The sequence below is a fragment of the Adiantum capillus-veneris genome, chromosome 21, assembly GCF_014529385.1.
Source record: "Adiantum capillus-veneris isolate H3 chromosome 21, ASM1452938v2, whole genome shotgun sequence".
In the NCBI taxonomy this organism is placed as follows: domain Eukaryota; kingdom Viridiplantae; phylum Streptophyta; class Polypodiopsida; order Polypodiales; family Pteridaceae; genus Adiantum; species Adiantum capillus-veneris.
Window position 1 is genome coordinate 50037912 of NC_140951.1, and position 22585 is coordinate 50060496.

Genomic DNA, 22585 nt, shown 5'->3' on the forward strand with positions numbered 1-22585 from the left:
ATGGTATTTGTTTCACCCTCTGTGCAACATTAGTAGATATCCTATACAATGCTCATGGCAGCACCACTCTTCTGCATTATAACCTCTGGTGCCATTGCCAAAGAACCAACAATTTATCTTTCTCGTTGCTTTGTCCTCCACAAGGGTTGACATACTGCCTCACTTGACCAATTTCCATCACCATTCATATTCTTTGGCTCTATGTCTTTGCATATCTCTCTATAAGAGACCCTCTACATATGTGCAACAATTCAACTGAGAGGGGTTGGTCTGATGTAGGGGTGCTCGAGTGGAGAATGGATGGTCAAGGATGCACACGGTGCAAATAGAGGCAGGGAACTTGCCTTCACCTGCATGGGTGGGCACTGATCTGATTCTCATTGCCGTCCTAGGCCTCCAGCTTGCCTCACCCCTCCTCCTCCACTCTACGCGCACTTACATGTTGGCTCTCTCTCTCTCTCTCTCTCTCTCTCTCTCTCTCTCTCTCTCTCTCTCTCTCTCTCTCTCTCTCTCTCTCTCTCTCTCTCTCTCTCTCTCTCTCTCTCTAAAACTCTCTTCAAACTTCCGGTGTTGATATTATACTGCTAATGAACAAGACCGCAGAAATGCATGATTTGATTGGGACACTAACTTCTCTACATGACATCTCTCAGAATTATAAGTTATTCTTTTAAGGATCTCCAAAGACATCCATTTTATCCAGCAATTCATTATAAGGTCACAAAAATTAATCACATTAACAATACGCAAGGAAGTGCTTCATATAAGGGCTTGAGCCTCCTTCAAAAGAGGAATAATTTTCCCTTCATGCTGCTTTGCCACGGTGCTTTCACATCCACCAATATGTTTGCCCCTAATGAACACAATTGGTACAATCCTTTGCCTTGTCCACTCTGAAAGAGCAGACTGAACTGCTTTGACCGTCGCTTTCTCAAGCTGGATCACTGCCATTTTGGCTCCAAGATTGGACATAAGCTGTTTCACCTCCATATAATAGGGACAATACGTCTTGCTAAAGATGACCACAGGATTGGACGCAAGGAGACCCTTGGCCTTGGAGAGAGGCATATTGGGAGAATGGGATGCCTTGCTCTGCACAAAGCCTCCCATGGTCCTTCTACACACATAGAATGAACACCTGCCTCTCTCTCTCTCTCTCTCTCTCTCTCTCTCTCTCTCTCTCTCTCTCTCTCTCTCTCTCTCTCTCTCTCTCTCTCTCTCTCTCTCTCTCTCTCTCTCTCTCTCTCTCTCTCTCTCTGAGTGTTGTCCACAAGTCATGCAACACGGGTTCTCAATGGCATATCATAAACTGTTGCAAGCATGCATTGAGACGGGGATGCCCAGCTTTTCTTGTGAAAATCTAAAAAAAAAGGGGAGGTTGGAGCCCCCCCCCCCAAATCATCCATGCGCGGATGATGCGGGGATCACATCTCCCCTTTTGTTTTTGAGTATCACACCACATCCCTAGGAAGGAGGGGGAGAACCCTTATTGCAGGGGATGAGAGATAAACACACACACACACACACACACACACACACACACACACACACACACACACACACACACACACACACACACACTCCAAAGCTTTCCCTTTACACAAAGGGAATACTAGACACATGTCATGCTCCTAGGCCAATTACCCCCAATCTCCCCTCAAATCCTACTGGATGGCCATAGAGGTGGACCAATGCGAATTAGGCTAGAGTAAAGTTAGTCTAATTAATTTAAAAATGCTTGATAAAAGAACCAAGAGAAATTAAGCTCTCTAGAAGACTATTGGACAATCTACCAAGGGGTCCAATGAGCATCCAGTAGCTCAATGGCTTGCTTGATTCCTATTGGCCAAAAGACTAAAAGGTCCAATGAGAGTTTAAATGAATTATTTAACTACCTAAAGCTCTCACAAAAGGGGAAAGGGGGGCACAGGTCACAAGGCTATCAATTATACTTCTTAATTGTGATTAACTAAGCCTTACAGGGGCCAATGGGAAGCCAACAATAGAAAATTGGAGGAGGGGTCGACCGAGAGAGAGAGAGAGAGAGAGAGAGAGAGAGAGAGAGAGAGAGAGAGAGAGAGAGAGAGAGAGAGAGAGAGAGAGTATGGAATTTTAGTCTATGTTTTGCTACACACACAGACACACAACTCATGTGTGCAAGAAGAACTCCATCTCCTTCTCCAAGCATTGGGAAGTAGAGGCCTACACCAGCAACTCTTGGCTACGGAATGCAAATCCAACCAAGAGCCAAGCTTCAATGGCATGATCATCTCCTCTACCATGCTAATTACTAAGCTAAGCTATGCTATTAGAGTGAGTATGTGAGGAGAACACTTATTTCTCATAAGATACATCTTCTTCCTCTCAATCTTTCCTCATTCTGCTAGCTCTCACCATTTTTCAAGGTGTATGAGATCTTGGGACTGAGGCTAGGGACACTAGGTGTGTTTTTCAAGCATAATTTGGTGCATGAAGCTTCCATCTTCATTGCACCAATGAGTTTTGTTAAGGAACACAAGAATTGTATTGTACAAAAGTCTCCTTTGATGGGAGAAGCTACAATAGAAATCCTTTATGCAAGGGGGGACCGGCTCCATGTAAATACGATCCTCAACTATTTTCAATTGTTCTATTTCTCTCTCTTTTCAAGTATTAGGTCTCCCCAATCTCAGAAAAATGAAAATTTCTCAAAACATAATAAGTGCATAGGTGAAGGGTGAGTATAGGAAATGAAAAGACAGATGAAAGCGAAAGTCAACAAATATATGAAGGTGGAAAGTTGAAAGACCTCTTGTGTCCATATAAAGAGGTGTTTCTCTTCTCTATTGTTTCTCTTTAGCATTTTCTTCTCTTCAAATTTTCCTCTCTCTCTCTCTCTCTCTCTCTCTCTCTCTCTCTCTCTCTCTCTCTCTCTCTCTCCCCCAATGTTGCATCCTTCTTTTATAGCTAACATTGTTACAGATCTACATGCTTTGTCATTGCCCATGGCTACGTGCTATAGACTAGCACATCATTTTTGTTGTTGTTGAGGGAATCTTTGAGTTAAGAATACCTTTTAATTTTTTTAAAGCCATTAGGAATACCTTTTAATGACATTGCCAAGGTGTAAATTAATATGTTGCTTTCTCAAATCAAGTACCTTTCTACGCTCATTAGGAACTTGTTCTTAATGAAATGCTCACTATGTTATCATTTTTTGCTACACACAAGTTACTAGTGCATTAAATGTAACATTGGTATCAGAGCTATTAGTTTCTCTTTTCTTGCTCAAGAAGAGAGCTCCTCAAGCTTGCTACAAATGGTTGGTGTTATTAATTGCATAGGAATTTTTCATCCTTGATGCACGCCTGCTTTATGCAGTTAATGGGGACACCGTTGAGAGCTATGGTCTTAATAATGGAGTCCTACAGGGCTTGCCTATGGCTGAACCATTATTGATCTATTAGAAGCTTGACAGGAACCGGTGTTGTCTTGGCTCTGTTGAACCCTCTCTTCTATTCCTTGTAATTAATAATATTTGAGCCACGGGTATAGATGCTTGAATGATTATCTTTGAAGGTAAAGAGGAGTAGCAACTAGGGCTTGAAGTGCCAAAGTACAAGTAAAAATTTACACCTAAATTTTTTTAGTATGGTTGACAATGGAAAAGAGATTTAAATGAATGTTGATAGCTTTGATTTTGCTAATGAAAGAGAAACTAATGATGCTCCTATGCTTGTAAACTATCTTGTTTCTAGGCTTCAACAAGCCTTGGGCAATCAATCCCTCAAAGTGCTACAGCAATTGCACTCCCATGGTATTCTCCAAACTCCCCACCAAGAAGAGAGAGTACCTAGGAAGCCTCCTAGTGACTCTTCCAAAAGAGGACTCTCTTCGATAAGGGAAGAAGAGGAGGATCCCTACGAAGGGCTCACAAATTTACTACTCAATGAGGAAACTCCCTCCCAAAGGAGAACCCAAGTTCAATGGTAGAGCCCTCACCGAAATAACAAGAAATAAGTGAGTCTCCTGCCACCTCGGTGGAGACGGCACCACAAAGGTAGTGGGCAAAATGCTCTCCAACATCCCATAAATGGAGAAGAACATCGCATACTTCTCTACAACATAATTCAAAAAGGAAAGAGAGAACACAAGAGAAGAAAAAGGCAAGAAAGAGGTCACCCTCTTCTCCATCTTCTTTGTCCTTTTCCTCTTTTGAAGAAAGTGATGGTGCAGACAAGGAGGAACAAGGGAAGAAAAAGGTGAGAAAGAGGTTACACTCTTCTCCATCCTCCTCATACTCTTCCTCTTCTGAAGAAAGTGATGGTGCAGCTCTCAAACCACCAAAAATAAAAGGCCATATGAAATCCTATTCCGCATGGAAGAGGTCGTCCAAGCTCAAAAAGTTCAAAGAGGAAGGAAAGAAAGAACATCTCTTTCTTACCTACGATGGCACTTTCGGTGCTACGAACAAAGTCTTGGCCTTTATCCAACAATTCAATGCGGCATTTGGAGATGAGGGCTTCACCACGTCCTCTAAGCTATTTCATATATCCATGCATTTTCAAAAGTCCCTAGGCAATTGTGGTCTAGCCTACGAGCAAACGATGAAGCTCCATGAACATGGAAAGCTTTAAGAGCTTCCATCATGAAGCAATTTTTGGCTACCAATGCCAAAGACAAAGTACTCACTGAATGGAAAATCTTAAATCTCTCTCCCTACAAATCTATTCACAAATATGTAGACAAGTTTTGGGATTTACATCTCAAAGCCACCATCTTCAAAAACATGGATTTTGGAGAGCAAAAATAGCAATTTTGTGCGGGTTTAACTGAGGATATGGCAGAGTATGTTAAATCCCAGAGGCCATGCACCATATCTGCAGACATACATCATACCATGGTGGCTTCCAGAATCAACTTCCAACAAGGGGCTAAGAGAAATCTTAAGCCCACGGAAAACAAGGACCGTAACGAGACTAAGGGGAAGGACAATGTCCAAAAGTCTCCCAAAGGCAATGCCAACAACAACAAAGCTAAGGAGAAGGGAGTTTATAAAGGCAAAAATAAACTCTCTCCTGAAGAGCTAGAGCGTTATCAAAAGGATAACCGTTGTTTCAAGTGCGGGGAGCAAGGGCATGCCTATCGTGCTTGTCCCCACAAGAATACACGTAATAAGCCTCCTAGAGCTACCTTGGTTGAAATTCAAGAAGAGTTTGCTCATCACAAAGGATCTCCTCTATGCCATGCTTGGGGAAAGGTAAGAGAACATGATGCTTTCATTATCTTTGGTTCTACTCACAATTTCATATCCATAGAGTTGGCCACCAAGCTAGGCATCCAAGCCTATGAGATGGGGAATTTCCTACCTATTGATGGTGCTTTTAAGGGGCAAGAAGCCTCAATCACTCCCTTAATTGGGAAATTGAGTCTCCAGGTCCAAAGCTATGTGGACAAGGAGGATTTCTTCATCTCTCCTCTCAAGCATGAGGATGTAATCCTAGGGGCACCATGGTTTGATCGCATCACTGCCAACTTTAAATTCCTTGAAAGGAAAATCTACTTTAGGTTCACGAAAAAAGATATGTACATAGATGCTAAGGAGTTGGGTAGCACCATACCTATTGTACATAAACAAGCTTTGAGTAAGTCAATAAAGAGCTCTATTTTTGTGTACATGATTTTTGTTGAAGATTCTCAAAATAGCAAAAGAAGATATAACCAATCAATAGAAATTAGAGTTATTCAAATTACTCAAGGGATTCCAGATGTTTTTATTGATGACATCCCTGGTGATCTACCTCCCAAATGAGCGGATGACGACCATGCAATTGAGCTTCTTCCAGGAAGCTCATTGCCTAATAAACCTCCTTATAGAGTTTCTCTAGCTCAACAAGAGGAGATTATGCGGCAAGTGCATGAGCTGGTTGAGAAAGCCATGGTTAGGCCTAGCTCATCTCCATTTTGTTCACCAGTGTTATTAGTGCAAATGAAAGACGGCACATATCGTATGTGTGGCAACTATAGAGCACTAAATAGGATCACTATCATTTAAGACCTAGGGTAACTAAACATAGGATCCTCCTCCCTACCGCCCCTTATATAGGCCTAGCTCCTAGCTCTTGCCCTAAGCAGATCCCTAGTCTGCACTGGTCCAGTCCAGGCCCTTGGCCTAGGTCCCTGACCCCCTAGGTTGGGCCTTGCCCCGTAGGACCCTTGTCCTGACATTACTCCCCCCTTAAGGAAGATTTTCATCCTCGAAAACACAAGTAGTAATATCTTCTTAAGAATACTGATGTTTTCTTTATTGACGTCCCATACGTGAGCCAGTTGTCTGCATGACCAAAAATTGGTGCAGTGAGGAGGTTCAATGAAACCAAGAGCAACATCTTGATTTTCAACATTGTTGTCCTTTTGTAACCACTTGGGTCTAAATGGTAACTCCATTCATAACTCACTTGAGTACTATAAAGGAGTAACCACAACTAAGAGTCACTTGGATCTAAATGGTAACTCCATTTATAACTCACTTGAGTACTGTAAAGGAGTAACCACAACTAAGAGTCACTTGGGTCTAAATGGTAACTCCATTTATAACTCACTTGAGTACTGTAAAGGAGTAACCACAACTAAGAGTTGGCCAAAGGCATAACCAGTTTTCAGATCTTCTGAAGGTACTGGAATAATGCAAGGAAACCTTGGTGTAACTTTCCATGCAGTTGTGAGCCAGATTTCCTACTCGCCTGAGTATCTTGAAAAGTTCATAGATAGGGAGTGTCGTGTTAGAATTATGAATAGTTTGGAACACAAAGTACTACATGTTCATCCCTAATGAAGGTTACTTGCCAACATACTTTGTCAGCACGCCTGGTAAGTCCTTAACATATGAAAGTATTGACACAATCTCCAACCCCACCACAACAAGTGGTCAAAGTTGAAAACCGTACTTAACCAAATTCTAGAACAGGGAGAAAATCATTGATTCAGAAATGCGTTGTGATAACGTATGCTCTTAGCAAATCCTTTAGCACAAGATTACTCTTTGTAATCTGCCTATCCCCTTGGATAGCTGACAGTACTGAGGTGTGTTTTCCTCACGGTTTACAGACAGTCGTCCCAGATGACTGGTAAACGGGGAATCATAGTAGTGTATAACATTGGTGAGGAATCAACAATGTCCGAAATAACCATTGTGGTTAACTTGAAAAAGTCCACAAACTCCCAAACTGAACCATGACCTCTATTGGTGATTAGTAGACCCAAAAGTAATCTCATAGAGATAATGCACATAGAGTGCAAAATGCTTCATAAACAACAACCTGAGGAATATGCATGCCGTTCCAAATCAGCCTTTGCTAAACACTAGGGCCCATAACACCTAGTGTGCATGCATTTAGCAAAAACTAACCCAAACCTGTATATCCATAATGATCCTTGCCAATACTTATGGCCAATGTGATGCGCCTAGCATGCATTAAAAGGAATGTAAATAGTTCTGAAAAAGAAACTAGATACTTTTAGTTGCAATCTTTTGCAAGCCTTCCTGAAACGTCCGAATGACAATAGAAGGGGAAACATTGATCACTTCTAGGTACAGACAATGAAAATTTTTCATTAACAACTTATAGCCTTGCTATATGTATAAACAACCATTTGTAATGTTGTTTAGCAGTGCTTGTACCTTAACAAGTCATTTTAAGTATCCGACAATTTTTGGCCATGAAATTTCTCCTGACACGTTGTGCTAAAAATGGTCTAGAAAACAGATGTGACCAGAACCTAGGGACTTTGTCGTGACACATAATTGAAATAATGGCGCCAGTGTCAGTCCAGAGACTCATATTCTCCACATGTGGAATATGTATCAAAGAAGGATGGCCGAAAAAGCAACATCCATCAAGTACAAGATGTACTTGTGTGTGGAGGAACTGCAAAACACTCCATGACAAGAGTGAGAGGGACCCTCATTAGCTTGCTCCACATTGGCCAAATCGAACTCCTTGAGTTCCTAGACCATGTTGTATCCCCTGTGACAACATGTGCCAAATTAAACCCTACAAGTAGGTTTGAATTAGCATAAGACATAAAGATAGATTGGACACTTGGCCCAAAATACTTTGTGCTGACATGCCCTTAGCATGGCTCTATAACATTCAAGCGTACTTAGATGTCTTGAAAAACCAAGCAAAGCATACTAAAAATGGAATAACATCAAATCAATAGATGCGTACCTAGAAATTTGAACGTAATGTACTCTTACCTGTATTCAAATGGAGAGGAGCACGTCCCCTACCTGGAAAAACAAATAGCATTGCAATGGGAAACTTGGGTCTTGCCTTTGCAATCCAAGCCCTTGGATTTAGAACCTACGTAGTTAAACCCCTTGGTAAGACGCCTTGTAGAAACTTCTCAACTAGCAGATAACGGTAACCAACATAGTCAAGCGTGTACAGAATGATTGGAATCAACTTGAAAAGTGTGTTTGGTTGCTACCGCGTGGTAGAGTGCGAAAGTCTTTTCTTGAAAGTAGAACTGGGAGAGATCAACTATGATCCTTAATGCCTATGGGGTGATGTAGCAATCATCCGCCGGGTCTTACCCCAAAACAAGTTATCCATAGACACTTCGTAGTGCTATAGAGAGAGCAGGAGACCCACACAAGGGACCTGTTGAGATCTTATGGACAGCTGTGCTGCCACAATTGATTGCTGCATCTATACTTTCTTGTAGAGATCAGCGGTTGTGAGTTGAAGATTAGTAAAAACTCAACTTGAGTGTCGCACTGAAAACATGTAGTGCAAAAATGACACCCTAAACTTCCGTAGTGACAAGACTCTTCCTTGTCAACTAACATCAATGCGTACTCCACTGGGTAGAGCTGTTCGATCTTGAAAACAATCATCCAAGGAATACCAATCGGTGGGTCTTACCCTTGTCCTGACAACGGCTCTTAACCTGTCTGGCTCATAGTCCGTATGCAAAATAGTGTTCAATCGACGAACCGATGAAGACTAATTTGAGTAGCATCTTAGCCACATGCTAGCTGTGAGTTATATCACCTTGGCTCAAGCTAACTCACGAGCAAAACATGTTGAAAAAACTGTTGCGAAAGTTTTCATTATTCATGGAGAGAAATAAGAAAGAGAGAGAGAAAATGTTCGGCTTAGGAACTTTCCTTAAGGGATGACTTTGTATATGTTGTGCCCAATCTGTGTGCTCCGATGCATCTTATGCCTGACTTGCAGCTTATCCTATAAGCATGCAACAATCTTGCATGTGAAGGCTCTCATCGAGAGAGGGAACAGACAACACAAGCCCCGACTTGACCCACTTACCATGTATGGGGTCGGGACTTTACTTAATATGGCATTTTGCCTGTGAAATATGTCCTAGATGTAGGTTCCATTTAGTGGTATTGTGCGTTGATAGCAACCAAAAATTTAAACAATCCAGAACTTAGTTTGTCTGTGACAGAGTGCCTAGTGTGATAGCGGAAGCGTAATCTTTGAAGAGGTGGAGTTCGTGCCACCTGGTTAGCATGCCTTGCATACAGATTTTTAAGCCCTTGGCGAGAGTGATTGCCTCAAACGTGAGAACCAAAACCCTAAGTGCCGTGCACAGTGTAGACTGGTAGGGATTTTGTGAGTGATAATCCCTATTTTTCCAATTTCGCAAAGCCTTGCTTCATATAAAATTTCCAAAGCACTTTGGTTTGCACAATGATAGTAATTGCCAAGTAAGGTGTAAACAAGGAAAAACAAGAAAAACTTAAACTTGGCTAACCTGGTCATTGTTGCTGCAACCAATTGTCATGAAATTTGGAAGAAAAAACTCATTCCAAGACGGCCCATAGCCATATCTGCACAGACACCCTCATATATCCTATCCACCTGTTTGGTACATAACGAAAGAACCTGCAATATGACATATCCTGCAAACACATTGCCTATTTTTTCCCAATTTTGTATGCTCATAGCATATGCAAGACATGGCCAACCTCGATGCACGATGTATAAATTGAAGCCTGGCTACGTAGAACTATGTCCGGCCTCATTGCCAACAAATTCTATTGACGACAGATATCATAGCAAAGAGACTCGACCTTGTCGATCATGCACAAAAAATAGACCTTGTCTACTTGTAGATCTGCTGGAAAAACAGAATGATATTTGCGATGTATGTTCATCTCGTACGTGCTTGAGTGTATGAATGATATCGATGATCAATCGTAGACGCACTTTGCATGCCATAGTTATGAAGCACATGCTCAATAAATAAATATCAACTACGTACCTTATGGAGTACACCTATCGATGAAGCTTACCGTCGGAAGGATCGAATTAGTTGCCAGCAAGAAGAAAATGGAGAAATGATCCAACTTCACCTGTTTTGATTGCCTACTGTTGAGAATGGAAGTTATAATCGGGACCGGCCTTGCCAATCACCGTTGCCTTATAAGGCACAGGGCATGCCTGAGTTGGCTCTGTTACTAGACAATCGTGCCTTGTAAAAACCTGTGTAGAGGTAATCTCCATCGGAGCCATGCTCCTTAGTCCAATTCATGGGAATGACTACCAATATTGGACGGAATTAGGACCCGTAGATAATTTCTCTGGACACCATGGCTGAGATCAACATAAGAACATAATCTTGCAATACAATTATATACATAAAACCAATGAAAATTGCAAGAACTTGAAGTTGCAAACCTGATAATCCGTTTGTGTTCGTGTCCGAGGTCAAGCACTTTCTTCACCATCGACTGATGATCTTATGCATATATGCACCGTGGATGCGAGTTGCTTGTGGATTGGTCAAGCTCGCATGGCTTAAATGAGCCCGAATACTACCCATCGGCCAAAACCCTTATCTCGCATTGAACTCCATCGAATTCCTTCCCCTTCCTCCATGGCTTCTCCCCTTCATCCATAGCTCCTCCCTCCCCCTGAGCTCTGATACCCATATAAGACCTAGGGTAACTAAACATAGGATCCTCCTCCCTATTGCCCCTTATATAGGCCTAGCTCCTAGCTCTGGCCCTACGCAGATCCCCAGTCCACAGTGGTCTAGTCCAGGCCCTTGGCCTAGGTCCCTGACCCCCTAGGTTGGGCCTTTCCCCGTAGGACCCTTGTCCTGACATATCAAGAATAGATTTCCCGTTCCACGGGTAGAAGATCTATTTGATAAGCTACAAGGGTCGCCCTACTTCAGTAGGATTGAGCTAAAAAATGGCTATCATCAAATATGGATAGTTGATCAAGACATTGTAAAGACCGCATTTTACACTACGTTTGGTCTTTACGAGTACATTGTCATGCCTTTTGGATTGACCAATGCACTAGCCACATTTAACTGCTTGATGGAGAAGCTACTCAGGCCTCACCAAACCTTTACTGGAGTGTTCTTTGATGATATAATCATCTACTCTAATTCATCAGACGAACACAAGAAACACCTCTAGGTAATATTTCAAGTTTTATGAGAGAATAAGCTTTATATAAATCAAAAGAAAAGTAAATTTTTCTTACAAGAGATTCAATATTTAGGTCACATTATCTCTCAAGATGGCATCCAAATGGTCCATCAAAGTTAGAGGTAATAAAAGGATGGCCTAATCCAAGGAATCTGCATGAACTAAGAAGCTTTATAGGTATGTGTGCATACTATAGACGCTTCATAGAAAAGTTCTCACAAATCATGGGACCATTACATGACCTAACAAAGAAAAACTTTAGGTATATATGGTCCACCAAGGAGAACAATGCTTTCAAAAAGCTTAAAGAGAAGCTTACCTCTCAACCTATGCTTACACTACTGGATCTCTCAGAGTCATTTGAGGTCCAATGCAATGCTTAGGGTGATTGCCTTGGATCTTTTTTTCTCCAAGAAAGGCACGCCATAGCCTATGAAAGTCGAAGGCTCAACCCTGTTAAGCAAGCTCTAGGCATATATGAAAAGAACCTCTTAGCAGTTCTACATGCTCTAGATTCATGGAAGCACTATTTATTGGAGACTCCTTTCATTCTGCGAAGGATCACCAAAGTCTTAAGTACTTCATGATGCAGACCAAGCTCTCGAAAAAACAAATGAGGTGGGAAAATTTTCGTTTTCAATTTCATTTTCATATTGCTCACATTGATGGCAAGCATAATCAAGTGGCCGTTGCACTCTCAAGACCGAGAGTGAATGCGGTATCCATAGCAACTCACAATGATCTATCTTCTATGATAGATGCGTACACTATCAATCCCGATCTTAGAGATTTGATTTTAGCCCTTGTGCTAGGGAAGAAGGAAGAACCATCTACCTTGCAAGATGGTTATCTTCTCTATGGCAATAGATTATGTGTTACTAACTTACTACGTGAGAAATTAATATATGAATCTCATGCTCCTCCTGATGCAGGGCATAGAGGGATTCAGTCTACCCTAAAAGGGATATAAACATATTTATATTGGTCGGCCATGAAAGAAAACATACAAGAGTATGTTTCAAAATGTGTGGTATGCCAAAAGACAAAGTTTGATAGAGGGAAGCAATCTAGATTGCTTCAACCATTGCCAATCCCTAATTCACCATGGGAGAGCATATCTATGGAGTTTATCTTTGGATTTCCCAAGTCCATCCATGGGAATATGGGGATATGGACAATAGTAGACAAGTTTATCAAACAAGCACAATTCATAGCTGTCAAAAAGACTATCAAGGCCCATCAAATGGCAACCCTCTTTATATCACAAATCTTCAAGTACCACGGCTTGCCAATGTCCATAGTTTCGGATAGAGATCCTAGAATGACCAGTAATTTTTGGAAGGGTCTCTTTGAGAATTTAGGTACAAGGATAAACTTCTCTTCGTCCTATCATCTTCAAATGGATGGGCAAAATGAAATAGCTAACCTAACAATTCTTGATCTACTAAAAGCTTATGTCACAGAAGTAGATCAAAAGTCCCAATGGGAGAAGTACTTACCCTTAGTGGAGTATGCTTACAATAACACTGTACATACTTCCATGGGAAAAGCACCTTTTGAGTTGATAGAGGGAAGATCAAAAAGTACCCTACTACTCAAGGTACATGGAAAGATCTTCGTTGCAGATGAATATAGCCGAGACCTGCAAGAATCTTTTCAAAAGATTAAGGATGCTATATCCATCTCTCAACAAAGGCAAAAGGCTGCTGCTGATAAGCACAGAAGATCCCTAACCTTTTAAAAAAATGATTGGGTCTTGCTTAAATTTCCCAAGGCTCAATTAAGGCACACAACGGGCAAGAATCCTATGGAACACCAAAAGTATTATGTTGAATTAGCAAAAAGGTACTATGGCCCCTTTCAGATTCTTAGGCCAATCAATGAGATGACCTATCAACTTAAGTTGCCCATCCATTGGCTCATACACAATGCCTTCCATGTGAGCCTACTAAAGCCTTACCAAAGAAAGCCACCTCAAGAAGCAATCATTGAAGACCCACCGGAGATCGAGGACCAAGAAGAGGTGATGCAGCCCAAGACCATCCTCAGACACCAAGATAAGGTATTATGAGGCAGTAAGAGTATCCAACAATATCTTATCAAGTTTAAAAATTATCCTTTTGAAGATGCTAGATGGATGCAAGGCATACAATTAAAGGATAAACTAAACCTTGTCAGTGCTTACAATGATTCCCTAGAGTAAGCAAATGTAATTATGTTTAAATGAACAAAGTTTTTGTCTTATAAGGCTCTATTTTTCCTTATTGTGCACAAATGTCAATGAGTATGCATGCTTAGGATCATGTCTGTGGAGACGACGTCTCGTGAACACTAGGTAGAGTTTGTCACTCTATGATGGAAGATTGATACGGACTAAAGTGCAGACATGCTTGCGGCAACTAAGGCTTTCAAGCACCAAATGGACTAGTCATCCATTCTGGAACGGTGTCGTAGGGTAAAATAGGGATCCTCTACCCGCTAGCAAACGCACTACTATCTAGGCTTTATCTTCTCTACCTCATAGTCGAGGATGACTATGATTTCAAGAGAGAGGTAATGTCATAAAACTAATATCTAATACTCCCAAATTATTTTCTCATGTTAAATTGATCATTTAATATGGGAAAGTACCGGGGGAGTAAAAGCAAGAATATTGGTAAGGCTGCCAGACTGGTCTGTGTCAGGGATCCAAAGGGGGACAGTCTGCAAAGGAGCAATGTGCTTCAATGGGGCTTAAAAGACTGAAGGTTCAGCTCCATTAATACTTCCATAGGCTAAGGCTCCAAAAATTAACTCATATGTCCAAAGGCCAAAATAGGGGAAATATTGGATGGTCATGGGAAGACTAAAAAGTCTTCCCACATCCCTAGGAAGGAGGGGGCAAGCCCTTATTGTAGGGGATGAGAGGGAAACACACACACACACACACACACACAAACACTCCAAAGCTTCCCCTTTTCACAAAGGGAATACTAGACACATGTCATGCTCCTAGGCCAATTGCCCCCAATCTCCCCTCAAATCCTATTGGATGGCCATAAACGTGGACCAATGAGAATGAGGCTAGAGTAAAGTTAGTCTAATCAATTTAAAAATGCTTGATAAAATAACCAATAGAAATTAAGCTCCCTAGAAGACTATTGGAGGACAGTCTACCAAGGGGTCCAATGAGCATCCAATAGCCCAATGCCTTGCTTGATTCCTATTGGCCAGAAGACTAAAAGGTCCAATGAGAGTTTAAATGAATTATTTAATTACCTAAAGCTCTCACAAAAGGGGAAAGGGGGACACATGTCACAAAGCTATCAATTATACTTCTTAATTGTGATTGGCTAAGCCTTTCAAGGGCCAATGGGAAGACAACAAGAGAAAATTGTAGGATGGGTTGACCGAGAGAGAGAGAGAGAGAGAGAGAGAGAGAGAGAGAGAGAGAGAGAGAGAGAGAGAGAGAGAGAGAGAGAGAGAGAGAGAGAGGATGGAATTTTAGTCTATCTTTTGCTACACACACAGACACACAACTCATGTGTGCAAGAAGCACCTACACCCAGTCACACCTAGGTACCAACTATGAGACATTCTCATGAACGTAGCATATTTGGCTATATGTAGAAACGAACCTCCGTTAAGGTGGTTTCACAACACTTGTAATCGGAACAAGTTTGTACTTAGCACCCAACAATTCCTGGCCACTGAAATTGTTCCTGATATGGTGTGCTCCAAATGGTCAAATGAACGAATGCAACCAACACGTAGGGACTTTGTCGCGACACATCATTAGGAATTAGGCGCCAGTGTTTGTCCCAGAGACTCATATTCACCACATGTGGAATATGTCTCAAATAAGGATGGTAGAGAAAGCGACATCCATCAAGCACAAATTGTACTTGTGTGTGGAGAAAACTATGAACACTCCGCGACATGAGTGAGAGGGACCCTCATTATCATTGCTCCACACTGGCTAAACCAAACTCCTTGAGTTTCTAGACCATGTTGTATCCCATGTGACAACATGTGCCAAATTGAAACCCGACAAGTGGGTTCATAATAGCATAATGTATAGTGGACACTACGGTCCAAAATACTTTCTTCCAACATGCCCTTGGCATGGTCTGAAATATTCAAGCATATTTAAACGACTTGAAAAAAAACCCAAGCAATACATACTAAAAACTGGAATAACACCAAATCAATAGATGTGTACTTGAAGATTGAACTGAATGTTCACTTACCCGTATTCAAATACCAGGAGCATGTTGTCCACCTGTTGAAAAAACAAGCAACATTCAACTGGAAACCATGGGTGTTGCCTTTGCAATCCAAACCTATTGATTAGAATCTATGTAGTCAAACCCCTTGGTAAGATCCTTTGTAGAAACTGATCAACTAGCAGGTAATAGTAACCAACATAGTCAACTGTGTACAGAATGATTGGAATCAACTTGAGAAGTTGAATTTGTCCGTTACCGCGTGGTATATTGCGGACTTCTTTCCTTGAAAGTATAACGAGAATAGATCAAACTATGATCCTCCATGACTAGGGGTAATTTAGCAATCACCCGTCGGGTCTTACCCCAAAACTGTGATGCCATAGACACTCGTAGTGCTATAGAGAGAGCAGGAGATCACACAAGTGAAATGCCTAGCTCTTACGGACAGCCATTCCATCTCAACTGATCGCTGCATCTATACGTCGTGGTATAGATCAGCCTATGCGAGTGTAAGTTCATTCAAAACTCAGCTCCATCGCCGCACCAAAATATGTAGTGCATACGAAATACCCATATGTAATGGCAAGACTCTTACTTGGTCATTAACGTCGATGAGGAGTCCCTTGGGTAGATCTGTTCAAGCTAGAGAACAGTCTCCCAAGGAATGCCAACAGGTGGGTCTTACCCAAGATCTGACAATGACTCGTAGCCAGTGTGTGTGGCTGATATCCCTATGGCAATTAGTGTTCAATCGACTGAACTGATGAAGACTAATTTAGATGGTGTCTTGCCCAATTTCTAGCCGAGTTAGAGCACCTTGGCTCAGGCTGACTCCCAAACAAAACATGTTAAAAAGATTCTTAAAAAGTTTTCATTATCATGCGAGAGAAATAAGAAAGAGAGAGAAGGAGAGCATGTTGGGCTGAGGAACTTTCCTTAAGTTTCTAGAGTGTGTACCCAAGCTGTGTTCTCTTACGCATCTTTTGCCTAACTTGCAGTTTATCCTATAAGCAATCCACAGTTTGCTGGTATGACTCTCTCATCGAGAGAGGTAACAAAAAAACACAAAACACATATTGACCCATTGATCTTGTAGGGGTCGTGACTGTACAAGGGTTACTTAAGTAGGGCACTTTGCCTGTGAAATAAGTCCTAGATTGAGGTGCCATTTAGTGTTGTTGTGTGGTGACAGCAACCAAAAATCATGTGCAACAATCTATCACTTATCTTGTCCTTGACAGAGTTGCGAGTGTGATAGCGGAAGCGTACTTTATACCACCTGGGTAGCATGCCTTGCATACAAAAGTGGAATCCCGTGGCTACCGTAACAGTCATAAACGAGTTTACACCAAAAATGCCTTGCACCGACTCACCCTAATGCACTGATCTTGTATGCATCTGATAATGTTGTCAGTTGATTGTATAAGCCGAGATTATGAAACTGGTCGTACCAAAAATGATTATATCATAAAGAAATTGGGACATAACACTACCCAATTCAAAAAATGGACAATACTCTAAAAAGCCACATGCACGTATGAAGACATATAACTACTGTGCCCTGCACCAAAACTGGAGTTTATGTCGAATCACGAACTAATGCATCATGCTTACGTTGTTACGTTGTCGGACATGTGGACACTACTTTTTTTGATGCATTCCTAAGCAAATAAAGCATAATTTTTGACTTTTTGCACGTCAAAATTTGGATAGTGATAGTTGCTTCATGACCATGTTGGTCATGACCAGATCTGTTCCTACAACCAAATTATCTTGTGCATGTTGAACCTCTTTGGTCATAACTAGTGGGTAGACAATCTCTTGGGTTTCCGACAAGTTAGAAGTTGATTCTGGTAGCATATTATAAATTAATCATGTGAGATTTTCCACTTGCGTAGCCAATATTTCGACCCGTACAGCTAGCTTGCAAAATCGTGCCTCAAAAGTTTGCCAGTTTTGCCGAGTGACAAACTCCCTGGCATCCGGCAAGTTACTATCATCCTCTAGAATATAAAACACTCTCTAAGGAGGAGGTGTAGATACTCGTGGAGAGAAAGATAGACTTCCTGGGTATGCATCATCCATCCCTGTTGCCACGTGGTACCCTCCGTGAGAGTATCCGGTCACGTGGCATCCACAAGTGGAGTAGACTCCAAGTATTCGAAGTCAAACATGTGTTGATCATCAATTTCCGCACTCATGGCGAAAACGTGGTCTACGAACAAAAGAGAAACAATACCTTGGAGTACAAAAATGCGTGTAGCCGTATCAAACGCAGAAACTCGTAGCAGAGGCCGGTGATTAGCCGTGCTAATTACACCTGCAGTCGTAAAGAAGGTGAACTCCAAATTGCCGATAAAATTGAAGGTGTTGAAAAATTGGAGCGTCCCAAATAACTTGCTCACATCGTGTGCACTCCAGAAAGTTGCAAGTCGTCAAATGTAGACTTGATGAACGATCGTGCAAACTTTCGTCGGCAATTTTTGATCCGAAAGTTCTGGTTTTTAAACCCTGATTCGGAACGAGCTCATAGCAGTTTTCAATAATTAACTAGATAATTATGCCTTCAATTGAACCGAATGGAGAATTCGAAGCCGGATTGTAAATCTGAAGCAAACGTGAAATCAACAATTAACTTGCAATCAAGGATGCACTTGAAAACACCAATCAATTCATAGTGGTCGACAACTGGGTTTGCATCTTATGCAATCACCAAATCGGTTGAAATTTGTTGATTGATTTGCGAGTTTTTGAAACTGCAAAATCTGGTTTTCAGCCAACTCTGAATACTAAGTTATTCTTGATCAACAAGAATTTGTGCTCGTTTGCCTTTCACCGGATCAAGAGAACTGAGGGGATGCTTGCCGCCCAAAACAGCATATGTAGAGGCTCTTGCAATGGCCACTATGGTTGGCCAAGTGTGTATGGCCAATCCCTAAGTGGTGGAAAAGAAAAATTGACACACTTTGGAATATGCGTCATCCTACTCATATTTTCCCTTTAGAGAATCCAAAAATTCACTACAAAGTTCTGTGAACAAGAGAGAATCGATCTTTGGCATACGGCTAAGAGCGTCAGCCACCACATTGTAGCGTCCTTTATGATACCAGAGCTTGGAGTCATATTCCTGAAGAATCTCAGTCCACCTAGCTTTCCGACCCTTCAAATTGGTTTGTTGTGTAAACAATTTGATGCTTTCATGGTCAAACACAATCTCAAACTAAGCACCATACAAATAATGTCACCATGTCTTTAAGGCAGACACTATTGCATAGAGTTCGCATTCATAAGCAGAGTAGTTCTGATCTGCTGTATCAAGCTTCTTGCTTTCAAATGCAATTGGCCTCTTGTCTTGTAATAGGATTGCTCCAATAGCACGGTCACTGGCATCTATTTCCAAAACAAATGGTTTCAAAGGATCCACAATAGCTAGTATTGGAGCTATAGCTAATGCATCCTTGAGCGTATCAAAACTATGTTGTTGAGTGGGTCCCCACTGAAAAGCTTTTCCTTTGCCTTTCAGTTGGTCCGTCATGGGAACAACAATATTAGAATAGTTTTGAACGAACCTTCGATAAAAAGCTACAAATCCTTAAAAAATCTGTAACTCTTCTAGATTTTTAGGAGAAGGCCACTGCCGAATTGTATCCACTTTGGATTGATCCATATGTAGCCCAGTAGCTGAAATAACATGCCCAAGATAGTGAATTTCTTCCTTCAGAAAATCACACTTAGATTCCTTGGCATATAATTGATTTGTTTGTAACAATTCAAACACCTGCCTCAGATGTTGTAAGTGTTCTCCTGCAAAATCACTGTATATGAGAATGTCATCGAGAAAAATGATGACAAATTTGCCCAACTATAGCCTAAAGACACTATCCATAAGTGTCATGAAGGTTGCGGGCGCATTGGTTAAGCCAAATGGCATAACCAAAAACTCGTAGTGTCCAAACGTTGTTCGGAATGCAGTTTTGGGTATATCACCAAGTCAAATATGTACTTGGTGATAACCTAACCGCAAGTCTATTTTCGTAAAAATACAAGCATGAGTGAGCTTGTCGAACAACTCATCCACATGTTGCAATGGGTACTTGTTCTTAACTGTAACCGCATTTAAGCCACGGTAATCTACACACATGCGCATACTATCATCTTTTTTCATCACTAATAGGATAGGAGAAGCCCATGGTGAAGAACTAGGTTGAATAAACCCTCTGCTAAGATAGTCAACAAGCTGACATTCCACCTCAACAGCTTCAGAGTAACTCATGCGGTAGGGTGGTTTACTGCCTATAACCACATCGATGCTATGTTGCACCGATCATGTCGGCGGTAATCCTGGTGGAAAATCATTAGGAAAAACATCGTGAAATTCCTTTAATAAATTTTTAAATCACTAGCAACCTTTGCTTGTTGGGAAGTAGCCATTGGTGGAAGAGATGAGAAAGAAGCATGCGGCGTTGAGGAATGTTCAACAGATTCAATGTTAGAGAGAAAATGAGACAATGAGTAACACAATAAAACTTGATCTATTTCATTATCAGAATCGAGCTGCATAAGCCCAGCTGTACATATCAATGGTGAAGAAGGTACATCCTTCTCTCCTAACAACAACACATGTGCGCCATGGGATTCAAACATCAAGTTGTTGTGCTCATAGCTATGCTTCAGTGATGGTCCTAGGCTATGCAACCATTCCCTACCAAGGGCCACGTCTCCCTCTCCATGTTCATAACCTAAACATCCAAGGATGTGGAGTAGCCTTGTACTTCCAACGGTACAACTTGGACTTGAGTATCCCAGATTTTGGCATCATATACATTCATCATTGCTACCTTGTAGTGATGGGTACTCGATGTTTGAGGCAATTTGAGTTTTTTCACCAATCCATGATTGATGAAATTGTGGGTAGCACCGTCATCTACCAAGATGCGCACCTTGTGCCCTTGCAGAGATCCGTGCATACGTACTAACTCATGTGTTCTGAAGGTCTGTTTCCACATGGAAGCTGTGAGACAACATTCATGCACCACCTCGGTGTGTGTTACTTCCACTTTAGAGAATCGTGAGGAAGACTCAAGAGGCAGCAGTTGCACCGTGTGCACTACTTTCTCCTTGCCATGAGCAGCAGATTTCCCTTGGGGACAATCCTTTTTTCCATGACCACTTCCTAAGCATTGAAAACATAATTTCTCTTTCTTAGCTTTATTAAAGTCCTCAGGAGAGAGAGGACCTCTAGACCCCTTGGGTTTTTTAAATGCTTTAGAATTGGCTACTACAAATTTCCTTTTATTGTGTCCGTACTGTGTGAGTGTATTACCATGTGTATTAGCAAGCACGTGATTATGATGTGATTTCTTTTCATCTGGGTCATCGTGAATATGTGCTTTCATTATGGATTCCTCAAGTGTTTTAGGGTCTTGAGTCTTGACGTGCTTCTTAAGCTTTGGCATCAGAACCGCGGATAAACCCACGTACTTGCTGAAAGGTGTCTAGTCCTTTCAACTTGAGGATAACATCCCGATAGGGAGATATATATTCAAGTAATGATGGGTATTGGCACATGGAACACGTGTCCCAAGCCGTCCAATTCCGATCCGCCTCATTTGTAGGAAAGAATTCTTTGCAAAACATAGCCTCAAAAGTTGCCTAGCTCTGTGGTATGATATTCTTCCCCTTGAGAGACATCCACCACTTGTAGGACTTGCCTTCCAGATTTAAGCTTGTTTGTAGTGCTCTGACTGCGTCCAAAGTAGTCCGTAAGGCGAGAATTCCATCCCACTTGTTGCTGAGAAAGATATTCACTACATCCTTATTGCGATCTCGATCTTCTCCCTTAAAAGTTGGTGGTTTGGTGTTTTTCAACAATTCATCCACCTCCTTTGCAATGAGAGTGTGCAAAGAATCTAGAGATGGACCCTGTCCATGATCAGAAGGTCCTTGCCCCTATGTAGCAATGTGCTCATGCATGTGTATGGAAATAGGGCCATTGGCCTGCTGCTGCATAAGTTGTATCGCTAATGTAGATAATTTAGTGACGTTTTCATTCAAAGATGCACAATTTCCTTCCATGACTAATATGCGTGTGTGAAGTGCACAAAATTCTTGAATATCAAGCAGTTCATATGCGTCGTCACCCGCCGTAGCATTGCGGGCACTCTCCGTGAGAGAATCCGGTCGCGAGCCATCACGGGCAGGATCAGGTGTTTGATGCTCAAAATCAAAAGTCATATTAATATCTAAATCCATGGCAACACCGTGCAGTGGAAGGAACAGAAGGAAAAATACCTTAAGTTGAGGAAAAATAATCCCGTAGTCATAATTGGCACCGCAAATGGTAATTAGCCGTGCTAATTATGTTGATTGTCCAAGTCGTAATCAATCCGCAAATCCAATCGTGTCGGTACCCTACTCGGACATGCCGTAGCCAAATTGGTTGAAATTGTTATTCTTTCATACAATTGACTCTATGAATACGGTCGCGAATGAATCCCTTTGAAAATTTTATCGACTTGCTCACTTGCTGATTTTCTGCAGCAAGCATGTAGGGTAGTGTCTACTTGTCGGCCCCTTCGCCGATCATAGCCAAATATGTGGTCACCGTGTCCGGGTCCAAAGCTACAATGCTTCTTGCTTGATCCGATGTGGGTACTCACCGTTAGGTAACTTTAAGTCCTAAGGCCAAAGGCCTTAGGCATTTTGTATGTGAACACCAAGCTTCACAAAGCCATGGCCGTCGAGCAGACAGCACGCGAAGCAAGCGGAGGTGAGGGGGAGCGATGCGATGAGAATTGGGCGCATCTTCCTCCCTTAGCCATAGACAGTCTCCACGGCATGCAATCATGCAAAGGCTTTTTGTGGCTTAGAAACACCACGCTCTCCTTTCCCAAAAAAAAAAGAAACTTGGCTCTTGATACTAGTG

The 22585-nt window shown here is 41.7% G+C and overlaps 1 pseudogene; it reads right to left on the bottom strand.

The window, feature by feature from the left end:
• Positions 1-759: 759 nt before the first annotated feature.
• LOC147430928 (glutaredoxin pseudogene) lies at positions 760-1110 on the bottom strand (annotated as a pseudogene).
• Positions 1111-22585: the final 21475 nt, after the last annotated feature.